Raw genomic sequence first — 16,104 nt, forward strand, 5'->3', positions numbered from 1 at the left:
ATATATTAATAAGGAAATAGGAGAGGGTGCGAGTGGCTTAGCAATGTCAACACGAAGACTGCTGGAATCGCATCGTATCTCACTCTATAACAGACGTGTGGCGTGTAGATATGTTATGGTACCCTGGTTGTTCAGCCAGTAAGTCACGTGTTCCCTCATTCCTAGTGCAAAGGCAGTAGACGAAGGCGTGTGCTAAACTTGTGTGCAAATCTGAACGAGAATGCCTCGGTCCAGCTAACAGTTCCTGCCTACGCTATTGACACTAATTGCTGTTTTCACGACCTCTGCCGTGACAAAGTTTTGCTTTCTAGGTGAACAGTCCCAAATTCTGTTTCTTACCAAGAGCTGTCACTGCTCCCTTTTTGTAGACCTTTTCAAGGGTGGATTTTATATGCCTCAGGAAGTTGATATGGAGTCCTGATACACGTATTTTTGCGCTAATCCCATGAATGCTTTGCTTTCAATAATTTATGTTGTATGTTTATAGTTGTATGGTGGAACCTGTGAGCTCCTACCCGGTGCTGTGCGCACAGAGAAAAAATTGCCAGGCAGTGCAGAATTTATGGTCTGATTTCATAGCGACGCTGTCGCGTGCTATCCTACATATTACCAGAAATTCATGATACAAGGCTATACATCTCAATCATAAAGCCATTACAAAATAACATATGACTTGAAAAGTCTTATGGTTTTAATGAAATAATGTCACGAATTTTTAGACAGTAATGACACATGCCTCCTAAGTATCCTTCTGTCTAAATCTTTTCCAGTATCCCAGGTGAGTATCATTACTTAATTCATTGAGCGATGGGGGATGTTTGCTCTCGGACCAGTTGAGCGCTGCTTCCCCTACATGTGAACAGTTGGATTCACCTAAGCTTCTAAAGGCAGATGCTGTGTCTTCTGTTTGTCTGTAGAATGCCATGCATGCCTGTGGCACCACATAAATAATAATGAATCATCTTCACAGATTTTACGACTGAGGGCATGGTTTGGGAATTAAACAATTTCCCACTGGCTATAACATAGGTTACGAAATCTTAATGGAAAAAGGCCAAAGAATTCTTTTTAGAGTCTCAAGGCCAATAAATCATAGGACTGTTTTCCTCTGTTGCTGGCTGTTAAGAAATTTACTTTTGTCTCTCAGAGAAATGATTTTGAGAAAACTTCTAGCTCCTTCTCTGGTCATGTGTGGGGACAAGGTTCTTTTATTTAGTCAACCCGTAACTTCTCAGGGGAGGTAAGAGCTTTCTGCATGCCAAGGCAGTATTTTGAGATCACGAGTAGTGTGAGCTGGGGTTGCTTTTCCTTATGGGTTGTCATTTTCCCTATTAAACTGCCTTCTGCCTCACCACGTACCAGCTGTTGAGGCTGACCGTTTCCCTTAAGACTCCGATGCTGCTCTAAATTGATTTAGCATACGGCAGAGACTATCACTTCCAGCACTGCCAGACCTCGCTGGCCGAAACCTGCGTTGGAAGCTGATTCTCCCAGGTGGCAGAGAGATGTTCAAAGCACCAGGTCGAGACAACTGGCCCCAAACCAGGGTTGTCCATAATATCTTGTAACAGTTTTCATTTTCTCATGAAAGCAGCTGTATATGAAACACTAAGGCAGTATTTCAGCCCTGCCCCTGTTTACGTCAAAAAGGTTGTTTGCCAGACATGGTGAAAGCATGATAAAAAATAGCGCTAGCAAGAGGCACGATGGAGACACCGTTCCTGTATTGAGCGCTCCTCCTGGTGTCTGTGATCGGTTTGTGTTGTGGAAGACTGTCACTTGCGGAATGATGATATATATCGTTACTCAGTGAAGTTCTTGTACTGGGTTTCATAAGCAGCTGTTTAAATACCACAAACTATTTTGTGCGTGTTCATTTTTAATTAGCTCGTTTCGAATCTGCACGCTTCACCGTTCACTTGCTTCAGCTGTCCTTGCAGCGACGTTTGCTTTCAGAAGCATTTGTAGAAAATGCGCATTTTAAGGAAATATGCATTTGCAAAAAGACGACTTAAAACCCATAGTAGTCATCTTGTATGAAAAATCTCAATCCAAGGTTCAGCTCAGCCAGCTGGGCAGCAGAAACCAGCCAAGGAAGGCCTGTCGTGCAGTCAGAGCAGGCTAAGGGTGAAAACCTCGGCAAATCGCTCGTGCGTAAGGTACAGGCTCCGCAGCTCAAGTTAAGAAGAAAACTAAACACAAGTGTCTAAATAATAACTCCCGAGCACTGAATATTCCAACAGCTTCATTAACTCCAGGCTTCCCTTGGAACGTTAAGTGCCCAAATAAGGACCGTGCTTGAAATAACTCTGTGAAATTCTGGTCTCATTGAAGTTACCACGTAAACTCTGGTTAACTTCAGCTGCACCTAGATTTAAATTGTAGCCTCAAAACTAGCATTAACAGTGACTTGGCACATAGCTTCACAGTCTGTCTGTAGATACTGCAGCCAAAATTTCATATAAATCTATTTCCCAAAATAAAGCTTTGAATAGTGTTTACTTTTACTTGGATAACATGAGACATATCTGTGTCTGTGCTGTTTCTGCAAGCTCCTTATCTCATCAGTAGCATGTGTTTCATATCCTTATCTTATTAAATGTATACTTCCGCTGTGCTGAGAAATAGAATGCTAGTTTGTTTATGGAGGTTAATATCTTATTCCCTTTATGACTTGATGGTTACATACATGTGATAAGCTACTCTAGCCATTTGTCACACTTCCTGCACACACAAATGAGATTAGTGATTTTAGTCAGAAAGGTCTGTCTGTCCTCTGAGCAGACAAAACAGATTTTCTTTTTGGTAACAGGATGAGAGGCCCGTCTACCTGAAAATGCACTGATTTGTTAAAAAATACGCAGAGAATTAGAAACGAGCTGTATGTGGCGGTTTCTATATATCACTGATATATATATCTCCACCCCACAGACCATTTTTCAAGTTTGTTTCTGATAGAGAAGTCAATTTAGGACCCAGCAGAGTTAGAAAGGAGTTGTAACGAATATAAAATCAGGACTTACAGTTTGTTACTAACGGCTAAAACGTTGCAGTTGTTTATAAGGTTGAGCACATCCTATAGGCAAACCCAAGCTGAGGTTGAACTTGACTCCGTTTTGTAGAGAGCACGGAGAAGGATAGAACTGGGAATATGTGGTAGCTTAAAAAATAAACAAAACCCCTCTTCCAATAAATAATGTAGTTTATTTATAGAGCATCTGTGCAGCTGTTCCTCTTCTGAAATGGAAGGGGCTAAAATGTGGGAGTGAATAAAAGAGTAAACTTTAAAGCATATGGCAAATGGTTAGCTGGTGAACCAACCTGTCTGAGCGTACCTTGGAACAGCCGTACAGGAGGGTGAGATGTCTTTGTTTTGTTTTATTTGTTCTGGGAAGATTTTTTTTCTTTTTTAATAAAAACAGTAACATACACTTGGCAACAGCAGCAGCTGATTTTTATTCTGAGCTTCTGTAAAATATCAAAGTCTTTGCAGCCTAGTCAAATCCCTGGCAGCTCATCAAATTCTGTTGATTTTACATCTTCCTTGTTGAGCGCCGGAAACCAGCGTCTCGGATAACTTAGACTGCAGCTCATGGATAGAAGGAAACGTGCAAAACACCGTAAGGCTTGCAGAGACGCGTGGGTCACCCAGAGTCAGCTCAGTGCTAGCTGCAACCTCCTTTCCTTCTGCTTGGTGATGCGGCCTGAGAGGGGTTATCTCGATACCCAGATGAAGCTGGAACCTGAGGTTGTACAGGCAAGCATGGGGCAGGCTTTGAGCACCCAGAGCCCTGCTGCACCATCTGCCGGTACCCCTGTTGCTCCTTCCTGACTGTTCCTCACAAATTATAGTCTTGATTTTTGGAACTGGCTTTTGAGTTTCCTGTGCTGTGCGCTTGATGTTGCTATACAGGGGGCTGTCGCCCAACACAGCTGCCCGTGACCACCTTACCCCGCTCAGGTCATCTTAGCTTGTAGCTGTGAGCACACTTGCCGGGACAGGAGTGCTGAGCTGTAATTCACCTGATCTACAGCATGGAGGTAGTGTCCAGAGCAGCGAGCTCAGTGGGAAGGACAGATACGAATGACTGCAAAGCGCTAGGTAATCATCAGCCTAGGAACTGTTGACTCTTTGCAGGTTTATGTGCCCTCGTAATACCCTGTAAAACTCTCTTCGTGGCCTGTGTTAGTTTTGTGCCAGCTCAGTGCAGTTCTGTGAAGCCCTGAAACAGATGGTCCCGGTAAGGAGGCTGTTGTCACGCCAGAAATCCTCAGTGCGTGCACAGGCAGGTTCACTGTCAGTGTAATGGTTACAGAAGCTTGCTGAAGATCACGCCAGCAGCATTCCCCCAGTCTGCTCTGTGCTTTCAGGATGCTCTGGTGCTCTTAGGCTGGGGACCAAATTGTTAGACTTGGAAAGGCACCTTCAGTGGCATCTTTTCTGTGCAGGGCTTAAGTCAGTGCCACTTCCTCCGTGGAGCATGATCCAAGACCCCAGGTGATGGTTATGGACCTTGCCATCTTTGAGATTGCCATGGAGAAACTGGTGACCTGGGAAGGATAAATGTCTACATAAAGATCAACAAAATTATTGCTATGAAGCATATAATACTTCTGGGTGGGAATTCTTGAGCCTGTTTCAGCTCATGGCGATGGAAGCATGCTCAGTGACCGGAGGCAAACTCGAATTGTAAGTAATGGGGTTTCTCCACCTGCCGGTCTGTCGTACGCTAATGAAAAATCTCTCGTCTGTAGGTAGATAACATTCTTAGTTGGGCTGGAAAATTCATTGTATTTTAGGACCTCTGATAAATTAGCATTTTTCTTTGCCAAAAATCAATATTGGAAACATGGCTCTTGTTAGGAATCTAAAACTCCTTGTGCTGGAGCCAAAGTGAAATGATAAAAGTGAATCTAATATGTATTTCCTACAGTAGTGTGCCTGTGGGCTGGCAACACGAGCAAGACTTTCTGGGCAAGATTTATGAATAGGAGAGTAATAATTCCAAAATAAGTATCAATTTCGTTTTGCCATGATGCCAAGTATAAAAGAGGGACTATAATTGTCTTTTTCTTCTGGACAAGAAAAATAATGGTAGCTAGGTCCCCTTCAGGTGGAGCAATACCCTGTCTTCTTCGAAGATAGATACTCAGAGAAATGAAAAAGGGACTATTATAGAGCGATGTGGCCTGTCAGAGCAATGACAGCACAAAGGATTTTAAAAAAATAGAAAAATAATAATATGTAGTAGAAACATAAAGAATTTTGGAAGGAGTTCTCCCTTTAGATAGCAGGAATTTGAGAGAGCCGGGAATATAATGGTGGGTGTCAATCCAAAGCGTTTAACTTCTGCTGGGTTTCTTTTCACGTGTTCCTGAATAGCCTCACTTTACAAGAGCTATCCCTGTGTTTGAATTCACCTGGGCAAGCTGAGTTCACTGCATAAATAGAGTTCGTTTGCTCTGAGAGCCGTGTGGGATGGAGCCAGGTTGCTGTAAGCCAACCGAGGAGCTGGCCCCTTGACTCCGGAGGCTGTCCTGTAACCCATGAGCTCAAACGCTGTTGAGTAATTAGAGCATATATTATTCCAGATCTGTGGGAGCTCTTGAGGGTTTTTGAAATGTCCACTGAAAAGTGTAAGCAGAAGTACAAACATAAATAAACTACATACTTCAGCTTTACAAATACTGAAGTCCATGAACTTCCTTACAACACATTTTCCTTTAGAAGTTCCCTTTTCTGAAAGTCTGTTTCTTCTTAGATGACCTCTGCTTTTAATTAGGATGAAAAGTCCCATAAATTTTCACTCATCTCCACAGCCATAAGTAAGCACAAAAGGCCTTCTCTGGCAGAATTTCAGCCTGCCTGAACCAGTGGCCTTGGCAGAGGGGCTGCTTCGGAGGCTCCCGGCGCAGCCGTGCCGGCCGCAGTGCTGCTTTGTCCCTGCGGCCGGAGCGGGATGGGGCGATGCTGATTTCCATGAACCCCCCAGCTGCAGCGAAGTGCAGCCAGCTGACACCGTGAGCCCCTTGAGGGACAGGACATATGACTTCGGGGTGATTTTTGCCCGCGATTTTAATCTCCTCAGCCATTGCCCTCGGCTGGCTCGGGGCGGTGGGGGGGAACAGATCTCTAATCTGACTAGAAAGGCGCTATTGTTATACAGACGCAGGCTCTGAAATTCCCAGTGCTCCTTGGCTTTTGGGGTAGGATAACCTCGCTGTCACTGGTCTTGCATGCTAAAATGAAGAGTTGTCCTAAATCCATCTTGAATTCACCAGCCTGGAAAGGATTACATCCTGCTGAAGAGGAAAAGCAAAGGATTTTGAGAAGATCTGGTCTTTATTTCTGGACCTCTTTGATTAAGACTCTCCTGAGGCAGTTGTGTCGTATATATGCTGCAGCTTTCCTTGTGTAATGGGGCAGGGTATTTGCTTGTCTGTCTCAGCTGTTTTCACATTGTTATTTGCTCTCATGGCTCTCTTTCCTTGCAATCCATTCCCTTGCTTTAACTTTCTTCTCTTCCCCTTTACCAAAACCAACAAAAAGATAATTAAAACAGACAGTTGATTAGAACAAGGGCTACTTACCTGATGAGCGCCGTGAAGAGGGGTTAAGTGTGGGGCCTCTTGGGGGATTTGCTTTTGATTCTTCTTTAATTCTCTGCTAGTCTTGTGCATTGAGAATTGGCAGCACTAGGGCTCTACAGCTAGAGAAGGGGTTAAAACAGCCCATTTCTGAGGGCTGCCGGAGGGCGCTAGCGTTTGCCGTGCTGGGTGCTGCGGTAGGTTCTTCAGAGGAAATTCACGGGGTGGGGAACGGGAGTTCACGCTTTCTTGTTTTATCTCACATCTCAATATGCCCTTGCAGAAACCTGCACCCAAAACCACGGAGCATAAGGGGAGCAGCAGAGGAAATAACAGTGCCGCTAACTCAGAATGCTATTGTAGAAATGAGACGAACAACATGTTTTGTTGTTCTTAGGTGTAGGTGAACAAGAGAGAACATGGAAAATGGATCGAGTGCATCAACTTTGTGGGTGCTATTGGCATTAGAGAACACCGTCCACCATTTTAAAGCATTTTAAGGTTTAAGATATTTAATTGTGGAGCTCGGTGGAATACCCTGTTGTAGGTATGCTCAGGGACCGATTCCTTGTCAGTTCCAAATGGTTTTCCCTGTGTTAAAGTGCAATGAAATAAACTAGCCTAGAGAGGGTAAGTTATTTGGGTCGGTGATAAAACTAGTCACTGCACACCCAGAGCATAAGGAAGGCAGTCCTTACTCTTGGTGGCCTTTACTCAATTTATCACTTGCATTTTTAACTTGTGTCTTTGCAAGAGGGAGATCTTCAGTTTCTTCCCTGTCCTAACGGAAGCCAAAGATGCAATTTTAATTTAACAAAACAACAGATGCAATCCTAAGTCAGATCTCACACCAAAAAAAGGGTTTTGATAACATGCCGAAGGTGTGGTGGCTCTGCTGTGAAAACTGCAAATGGGGGTCAGATCTGCTGTGGGCTGAGATTTCTCTTGGTCTCGCTCTGTGTTTCAGCCTGGCTGCAGGGTAGCTGGCTGCTAAACTGTAAATATACTGGGGCAGGGAGTTGTGTCTGCAGTGGAAAGGCAGCACTCCTCCATTCCCAAGGGCTGAGGGAGCAGAGAAGCAGCACCATGCTTACTTCTCTGAGAAGCTGGTTCCGGGAGGAGCCCAGGATTCCTGGGCTGCCTTTCTAGGGACGGTTCAGCTCCTGCTGCAGGAGGAAAATCATTGCTGAGGAGCCTGGCTGTCTCATCTGCAGCGCTTGCTTTGCTGGAAGAGAGGCATTCAGATGGAAGTCCTGGTCAGCTACGTGAAATGGTTCTTACCCAGGGTCAGTGCTTTCGCTTCCCACCACCCTAGCGTTGCAGTGTCGCAGTTCCTTGTTGACTCCAGCCCCAGTCACCATGACTTGCTGGTAACATTTTAGAAAGGTCTCCTTTCTCCTTTTTATAGCAAATAAATAAATGATACTCTAAGAGACGACTCCTTACATGATGCAGAACACCAGCTGCAATTCTAGAAAGCCAGTTAATGCAGGGCAAGGGCAGAAATGTAAATGAATCCGTTGTGCGTAACTTGTGTGTGAGATATGAATCACGCAGGGTGGGAGGCCTTTGCAGTACCATTTGGCTGAAAGGATAGAACAGGGAAGGCCAAGTACTCTGCTTCTTCCTCGGCTCTTTGTTGGCTTTAGGAAGGCAGTGGTGTAATTCTGGCATCCAGGCATTGCCATACCCAAAAGTTGGTCGTTATAAGTCTTGTTTTATAGCCCTTTGATCAGTAAGACTAATTTCACGGAGAAATTTTTAACTTCCAGTTCAGAATACCCAGTGTTTCAGCTTAGTTTTTGAGTGATTGTAGCTGTTTTTTCATTTTTTCAGCTCATCACAGGTCAGGAACTCAAAGGCGTTGAGGTTGAGTAAAACAACTGTTCATCACTCTGAGCTCTGCTTTGTTTTTGTGGGAATTGTCTGCTTCTGTGGCACCCTCGGTTTCATTACTTTTTTTAAAGTTTGGTTTACTAGCCTGCGCTTGGAACAGATACAGTCACCAAAGCTGCTTTTTAATTAGCCCTGTGGTCCATCCGGTGTATATGTGCTAAAGTCTTGGCTGTACAATGTACTTCCAATGAAAGGGAACAGTCTGCCATAGAGTCTTGTAACCTTGAGGTCAGTTTTGAGCTCAAAATTGCTTTTGATTATGGCGTTAGCATGTGTCTCAAAAAATAGTAAAAAAATCCAGCAAGCAGTAGCGGCCTTTACATGGTGCTGCCGAGTTACTCGCTCAAATGGTATCACATCTACATTTTAACAGAATTAATTGCTTTATTTATAGATTCTTTCCAGATGCATTACTGTGCTACTGGTTGTGAATATTCAGAATTTTGCAACCAGAATGATGGAAAATTGGCATACAGCTACATCATTGTGGACATGTCTGCAGTGGTTTCTACAGGAATGTAGCCTGTCCCTTTACTGTCTGCATTTCATCTCTGTGCTATATGATGGATAAGACTTTGTGTGCCTTAACACTTACAGCCTAGGTCTGTAGTATCCTGTGGAATTTTCTTGTCTGATTAATTCACCACATGTGTTCTCCAGAAAGCCTCGTGACACTGGCAGCCTTTGAGAAACATGTTAGGACTGTGTGGATGGTGTTTGCAAACCTCGGTTCAATTTTTTAGGCTGGTACTTTGCTATCTGTAAGCAAAAGGAAGATTTGGATTGGATTCAGAAGCTATTGTGGTTTTCAGGTTTTCTGGACATGGTCGTACTAGATGTTGGGATGGATCATGCTACCCTTAAAATCAGCTTATCAAAGCAGGACGATTTTTGGATATATTAGCATATTTAGGACAGATTTGGACACATAGCAATTCGAGTGCTGTAGATAAAGGATGGTATAGACTACATAGTGTGTGCTTTTAACTCATGCAGCATCATCCTCAGGCCTGTCAGTAATTACCAAAGGGCAAAATTGTTACACTGAGGTGGGTAGAGCATGTACCCGTCTTAACAGACTGATGAAACTGCCACCAACTGCAGTGGTTAACTGCTTTGTTTTGCCTTGAATCGCATACGTTCTACAACTAGCTAGAGCTGTGCAAGTAAAAATACAACTGTCTGTGGGGTTTCACCCTACCTTCAACTGCAGAATATGGGTTAATATTGCTTTTCTTGAAAATTATTCTTGGTGGACTGACTTCCATGTATCATCAGATCATTGTGGCAGCTGTTAGAACTCCAAAAGTGACACCCCATTGCGTGACCAGAGCCATGTGCCCTTCTTTCTGCTTCCTAGTTAAGGACACCAAACGGTGTCAGTGGGGGAAGTTTCTTACTGGCTTCACTAGGTGAGGACTGGGACCATCAGACTCTGGGCAGCAACAGCTGAGAAGTTAAACTTAATGGGATACTTGTAATGAACCAAAGATTCAAGATTTGTTTTCAAGATCACTCCTTTAAAAGGCTTTTCTGTGTAAGCATTCTTCATAGCAAAATACAAGGAGGTATTGACACAAGCATGATTGTAAGGTTCATGATCAAAGTTAGATCAAACCTCCTCTTCCAGTTCGCAGAACATGTTTTCCCCGCTGTATTCACGTTGCCCTTCCAAAGCTGCATAATAGCATCTAGGGCAAGTAGCACACTGGTTTAAGAGAAAAAGAGCTTGGAGCATGAAGATTAGGATACCACAGTGAAGGTGCCCGAGGCCACTAAGCACATTATAACTGGCAGGCATCGAGTTGTAACGGGTGGAGGGTGGTCACAGCCTTCTTCTAAGCATCTTTCCCTCCCCCTTAAGGACTTGCTGTTCTCAGAAGAGCCCTAATTCAGTTCATTTCTAGAGAGCCAGGGAAGAGGGCAGGAGAGAGTAATAAATGGTCCCTTGAAAACAGCCACATGACGACCTAGACAGCCTATTTAACTGCAGCCGGTTTCTTGCTGAAGATTCATTTCTAAGAGATTGCGAGAGCTCTCGAACAGGAAGCTGCAACTTCACCAAACCGTTTCGGTATCAGTGTGTTATCTGTGGTCATTCCCCTCTATAGCTTGTGGCCAGCCTCTGGTTAGCAGAGAAAGACACTTTGAGCTGAGCTGGCATCAGTTCCCACCTACTTAATCAGTTAAGCTGTGAGCCGTGTGGTTAGCTCAAGTCCTCTGGTTGTCTTGTGGATTGCCAGTGACAGGAAGGTGGAGATGTATTGAGTGGTTCAGACAGGAATAGCTTGGTTATCTGATGGTCACCCCAGAGACTGATAAAGTTATGTGAGCTCTTTTCTGAGAAGACATCAAAAAAGCAGAAACTGTTGTCTCTAACCACCTGAAGAGTTTACAACGTCAAGGGAAATTTTGCTTATCTTGAAAGCCTCAAAACTGTTAACCCGTCTTCACCGCTGCAGACCACAGCAGTGCCTTAGACTCTCGGTGCACGGAATGAAGCTAACAGACCGTCACGTGCAAAGCTGTAAAATCTTACTGAGGAAACGTTATAGTTCAGATCTTCCAAAATTACTTTGGCGCTTCATAGTCAGAGGCGAACAACTAGAAACGTGTGAGAGGAACAAGTCTTTTCCCGAGGGAGCATGCTCTGTATTTCTGGAAAACTCGGCCGGCCTCTTTGAGGCTGTCACATTGTCGGGAGTTTGGGCATGCAAAGCAATGAGCCACTTCTCAAAGCAGAGCCTGTTTGATGAGCCTGGACTAATCTGAAGCCAAAATGATGGTGGTCATGACGTGGACTTGCGAAGGTTAAAACAGAGACGGTGGTCATATCCTTGGGACCACTTAGAGCACTTGGTTTGGTTTTGTCATGTATTTGCTGAGCAAACCTCAGGATTAGAGTGGACAGGCTTCAGGGAGAGACCTTGAGCAAATGAGGTTTTAAATTAGTATTTTCAAAGAGGCCTCGGGCGGGTTGCTTTGAGCCTCAGTGTGTGAGTTTCCTTAGCTTTAAAATGGGGTAGTGGAACTCTTCTCCTTTGTACATTGAGGTGTACAGACGCAGAGTGTTTTACTGAGTATTTACTAAAATAGGCAAGGTAGTTCTGAACAGAAGGTCCACCTAATTTTTGTGTCTTGTGCTAGAGTAGAAGGAGCTCAGTGCTGCCTCTCCCATGCCCCTGTCTGACCACCCTTCCCCTCAGAGCAGCCCCCCCAGGCTCTGTCCCCCGGCCACAGCTCGCAGCCCAGCTCCCCATGCTGCAGGCGCCCGTCCCGGCAGCGGCTGACGTCCTGCGGATGCTGCCGAGCGAGCGCGGGGGAGGCAGTGCCTCCCGCTGGAGCAAGGCGCTGGGATGTCTTACACCCATGGGGGAGAGACACCCCTGGCCCGTCCGGAGCCCTCGCACTCATCAGGGCCGTCACACTAGCACCAGGGGCTCTAGCCCCTTCCTCGCCGCCGGCCTTGGAATAAAAGCAAAGGTAGGCTCGGCGGCAGGGCTCCGGCAGCACAGCCTCGCCCTGTACCTGCACGTCGTCAAAACTTCATACTGAATTCGCACGATCTGGTCTGTGATTTGTGGCTGTAACGATCACCGTAATGAAATCCTGCTTGGTTTTGTTCGGGTTTTGAAATAAGGCCTACGTGTTTGTAAGGGCATGTGTCTGTACAGGAGGCGGGTAGGATGCTTTTGTCTGCTTACGTTGTTTGGCTCAGGCTCTGTCAGTGACAACCATAACAATCAGTGCATTTTTGACTCAAAGCTATTTCCTTTCCTGGTGCAGATTATGTCTGGTATGCATAACGTGTTAATTTAACAAAGCAGTTCTTTTGATACAGCTTTAATTTTTTAACAACAGCTCGGAGGCAATGATGTACAGATTATATAGTGTCAGTTTCCCAATTAAAGTTTTACAGGAAAATACTCTGGTTTTGCTTTAAGCCTGTGTTGAATTCTTCCTTCTGGCACTTGTGCAAATGGAAACTGTGCTATTGCAAAGCATCCATTTGAAACCTTGAAATATTTATTGAGGCTGCATTGAATACTTGAAGCAGGATTCTTCCTGTAGGCTTGTTGATGTCTGTCATACGCGTGTATTTTGTAATTAAATGTCTGGAAGCTTGTGTGTGTGCATGTGTGGTCGGTTTCTTGTGTTTTATTTTTGCAGGTTTTGTTGTTACACTGTTTTTCCTGAGAAATGTATTTAATGCATCCCTTTTAAGAATTCCTGTGAAATCTTATCCAAGGCAAGACCGCATCTCTGATGCACAGCGATGAAGCTCCTACTAATTGTTGTGCAGAACACCGAGGAGGTGGCTAAACTGCTGCCCTTCCTAGGGCGTCAGACCTTGTGAAGATCATTCCTATGGCCTCACTTGCCTGTTTGGAAGACGTGGGATGGAAAGTACCTGAAGGGACTAGAAGAAAATATTTCATGCTTAAAACACTACCCACAAACCGAACAATTTTTTTTTATATAATACTTTTAATTTCCCTCTCTTTTCCGTTCTTCTTCCCAGCCCTTTGTCCTGGATAATATCAGGTCAGTGACTTTCCGTGTTTCTGTGACCTGGAAGCAACAGGGACTGACCATATGCAAAACTCTCCGCTGGTCTAGGAGAGCCTGTGACCCAGAGCGTGCTCCAAGGATGCGATTTTGTGGAGCGTGAGCTGAAACTGGAAGGGCAAAGCATCGTGGCACTGGCATTAGAGAGGGCTGGGAGTCATCAGCTCCAGTGACAACAGAACATGCTGCTGTGAAGCTGCAGAGGCAAATGCTTGGTGGCATCTCCCTTGTGCCCTGGTCTCTGGTGTCCTGGGGACACTCTCAAAGTACTAGCCACTGCTCAGTCCGACCAGAGGCATGGCCCGGCTCGGAAGAGCCTCACTCGCCTGGGAGCTGTGTGATGGCTAGAAGAACTGAAGTATCACATGCCTAATTTAGCTTAACCTGCAGCCTGCAGTAGCATTAGTTATTGCTCAGATTTGTAAAGAAGCGTGGTAGTGAAGATTGCATCTAAATCTAGCCATCGCTGGGGAAAGTACAGCTGCTTTTACTGGATGGCGAGCGTGATCCCCAACCCTGCGGCGGCCCAGGCAGGCTGGGGCTGGGGCAGGCAGCTTCTCTGCCTTCCGAATGTGCTGAGAGTCTGAAATGCTCTCTGCTGCCCAAGTGCCAAGGAAGCCACCTGGCCCACTTTGAAACCAAATGCTGCAGTCTCGTGTTTATCACTTCCCTTGTTTTCTTTTTTTTTGCTATTTCCAACCAACCTCTTTGGATTAGTCCTACTGTTAGATAATTATGACTTTCATATCTACATCTTTTTCTCAAGCTTGGCTGCATTATTTTTGGGCAGCTATTTAAGACTTCTGTCGTTTTTTAAAAACATACTCTGTCCTTATTTGCATATTTGCATTTCAGAACAAACAAACAATGATAGTTCTCACAGTACATCATTCTTCAAATATTTTTCTTAACAAGTAGAACTTTCAGGCATGCCAGAATCAGCTTCATTATATGAGTTCTATTTATGGATCCTATTTAGAGCATTGGAAGGGAGGGAATTAAAGGGGCTGTTTCCACAAACACTGTATCTGGTGCCATGTGAGAAGGTAGGGTAAAAATTGGTTAATATTTCAAGGAAATTACAGTAGTTCTCTGGAAGAAAGGCCTTTCTTTCTTTCTTCTGTGTTATTTCATTATCAAACAGAGGAACAGAGACCAAGGGCCTACGGAGAAGGCCTGGGGAGCTGGGCTAGGTCTGCAGGATGAGGGGCACCATATAGAAACCTTTAGCAGACGCTAAACAAGACAAACACGCAAACCTCTCGTGTTGCTGCGGTATGATGGCCTCTTGATACATATATGGAAAAAAAAAAGGCATTTATGTGGGAAATAAAAGCCAAGGTATTCATTATCAAAACCAAAAGAAATTGATTCTGCAGCAGTGTTTTATTTTTAGTGACTTTATTTGTATAATGGCCAATGATCGATGTAAAGGTAATCGTTTATCTGACAGATGTTAGCACAAACTGACAATTAGTCTCTGCATCGCTGATGGGCTTCGCTGTGGTTGGCGCAGAGAGCACAAGTATTGTGGGCAGCACAGCCTGTCAGACCCCGCTTCATCCCTGAACTCCAGAGGTTTTAAAGCATCTTGGGGGAAGAGAGGAGCAGCAACCCAACCCAGGGGTTCTGGAAAGTGTTTCTGTTGAGTTCCTGAGTTGAACGACGGCCGCTGAGCTGTTGGATTGGCGGGATTGATGGGATAGTTGCCTTTTGGACTGAATGCTAAAATTTGAATAGTCCTGCAAATATAATGGGAATCAGTTCCTCAAAAGCTTCCAGTCCTACTGTGGCATTGAATGAGAAAACTAGTGGAAGTTGGTTTAGGCAGCATAGGTTAAATGAAGTGTACGTGTTCAAACATGCAAATGAACTTTAGATTAATCTGGTGTTTAAGAAGAAGGGGTTTGGCATGTTTTTAACTAAAGTGTCCACACGCTACCCATCCCGTTGGCCCAAAGCACTATGACACACTGTGCATCAGCGACTCGCTCTTTAAAGTTTCTGTTCAGGTGGTTGGGTCAGCAATCAAAACCAGCCCGTTGGGAAGATCAAAGAGGAGGGCAGGTTCTCAAAAGAGAACAAAAAATCGGAAGGGCAGTTTGCAGTTTCACATTAATTTTCTTCATTGCTCTACTGGACAGCCAGGGAAAGTGAGCAGAAGATGATTGCGTGAAGGGATTGAGTAATGTTGAAATGTGCAGAACCCAAGCTGCTGCGGGGGCTGCCTGCCAGCCCTGGGTGCGGGGCCAGCGGGACCGATCATCATCTCCGAGGTGTGCAAATGGTTCAGTGTCTGAACAGCACATTTGGCGTCTGCTGGTTTTATCCAGAGTGGTTTGGGGCCAAGGAAGGGGGCTTTGGGGTTTGTTTCCTTTGTTTTCCTTGAGGAACAGAGCGTGAAAGAAAGATCCTCCACAGGACTAGTTTCTGCTTCACGTCAGGGATGTTTTACACCTGCTCTGATCAGAACCTTATCTCTGATCTATCTTTGCCTTGGGCAAACATCCTTGTGCATATTCTGTTCAGGTAGCTCTTTACCTCGCTGGCCTTGGACAATGAGTGAGAGAACGGTAGGATTTTTTTCATGTCTGTCAATGACAGCAGCAGGGAGTTGCAGGAATCCCAGGAAAGCCCAGTATATATAGAGAGTGGGTCTTTGGGTTTAAGCAGGACCACAGTGTGGCTATGGCTTGCAGCTTTACTGAGCGTGGTGTTTTTCACTCACCAGTACCCTCTCAAACTGATTGATTTTGTCAGAATTTGCTTTAAAAGAAAGAAATTCTTATCAGTGGCTCTGAAACCTAAGGCAAACATGTAACTGAAAATAACCTTACAATGGTTTGATCAAGACCTCGTGAATTGGGGTTTTACAACATTTAAACGTGTTCAATTGCTGTAAAGCTGGAAGCACAGGTAGGAAGGATGTGTGATTGAGGTTGCATTGCGAGGAGCCAGATTCGGAACGTCATGGAGCCTCGCTGTTGGCATTTTCTGATTTCAGACTTGTGGTAATGTGCTTTTAATATTTTTCGGGTTTCAATTTGGTCA

General features: G+C 44.7%; 1 protein-coding gene across 21 annotated transcripts in view; it reads left to right on the forward strand.

Moving 5' to 3' along the window:
* FBRSL1 (fibrosin like 1) overlaps positions 1-16,104 on the forward strand; it is a 555,176-nt gene that overhangs the window by 258,411 nt on the left and 280,661 nt on the right. The window lies entirely within an intron of this gene.

The sequence above is a fragment of the Phalacrocorax carbo genome, chromosome 15 (genome assembly GCF_963921805.1).
Source record: "Phalacrocorax carbo chromosome 15, bPhaCar2.1, whole genome shotgun sequence".
Taxonomy (NCBI): Eukaryota; Metazoa; Chordata; class Aves; order Suliformes; family Phalacrocoracidae; genus Phalacrocorax; species Phalacrocorax carbo.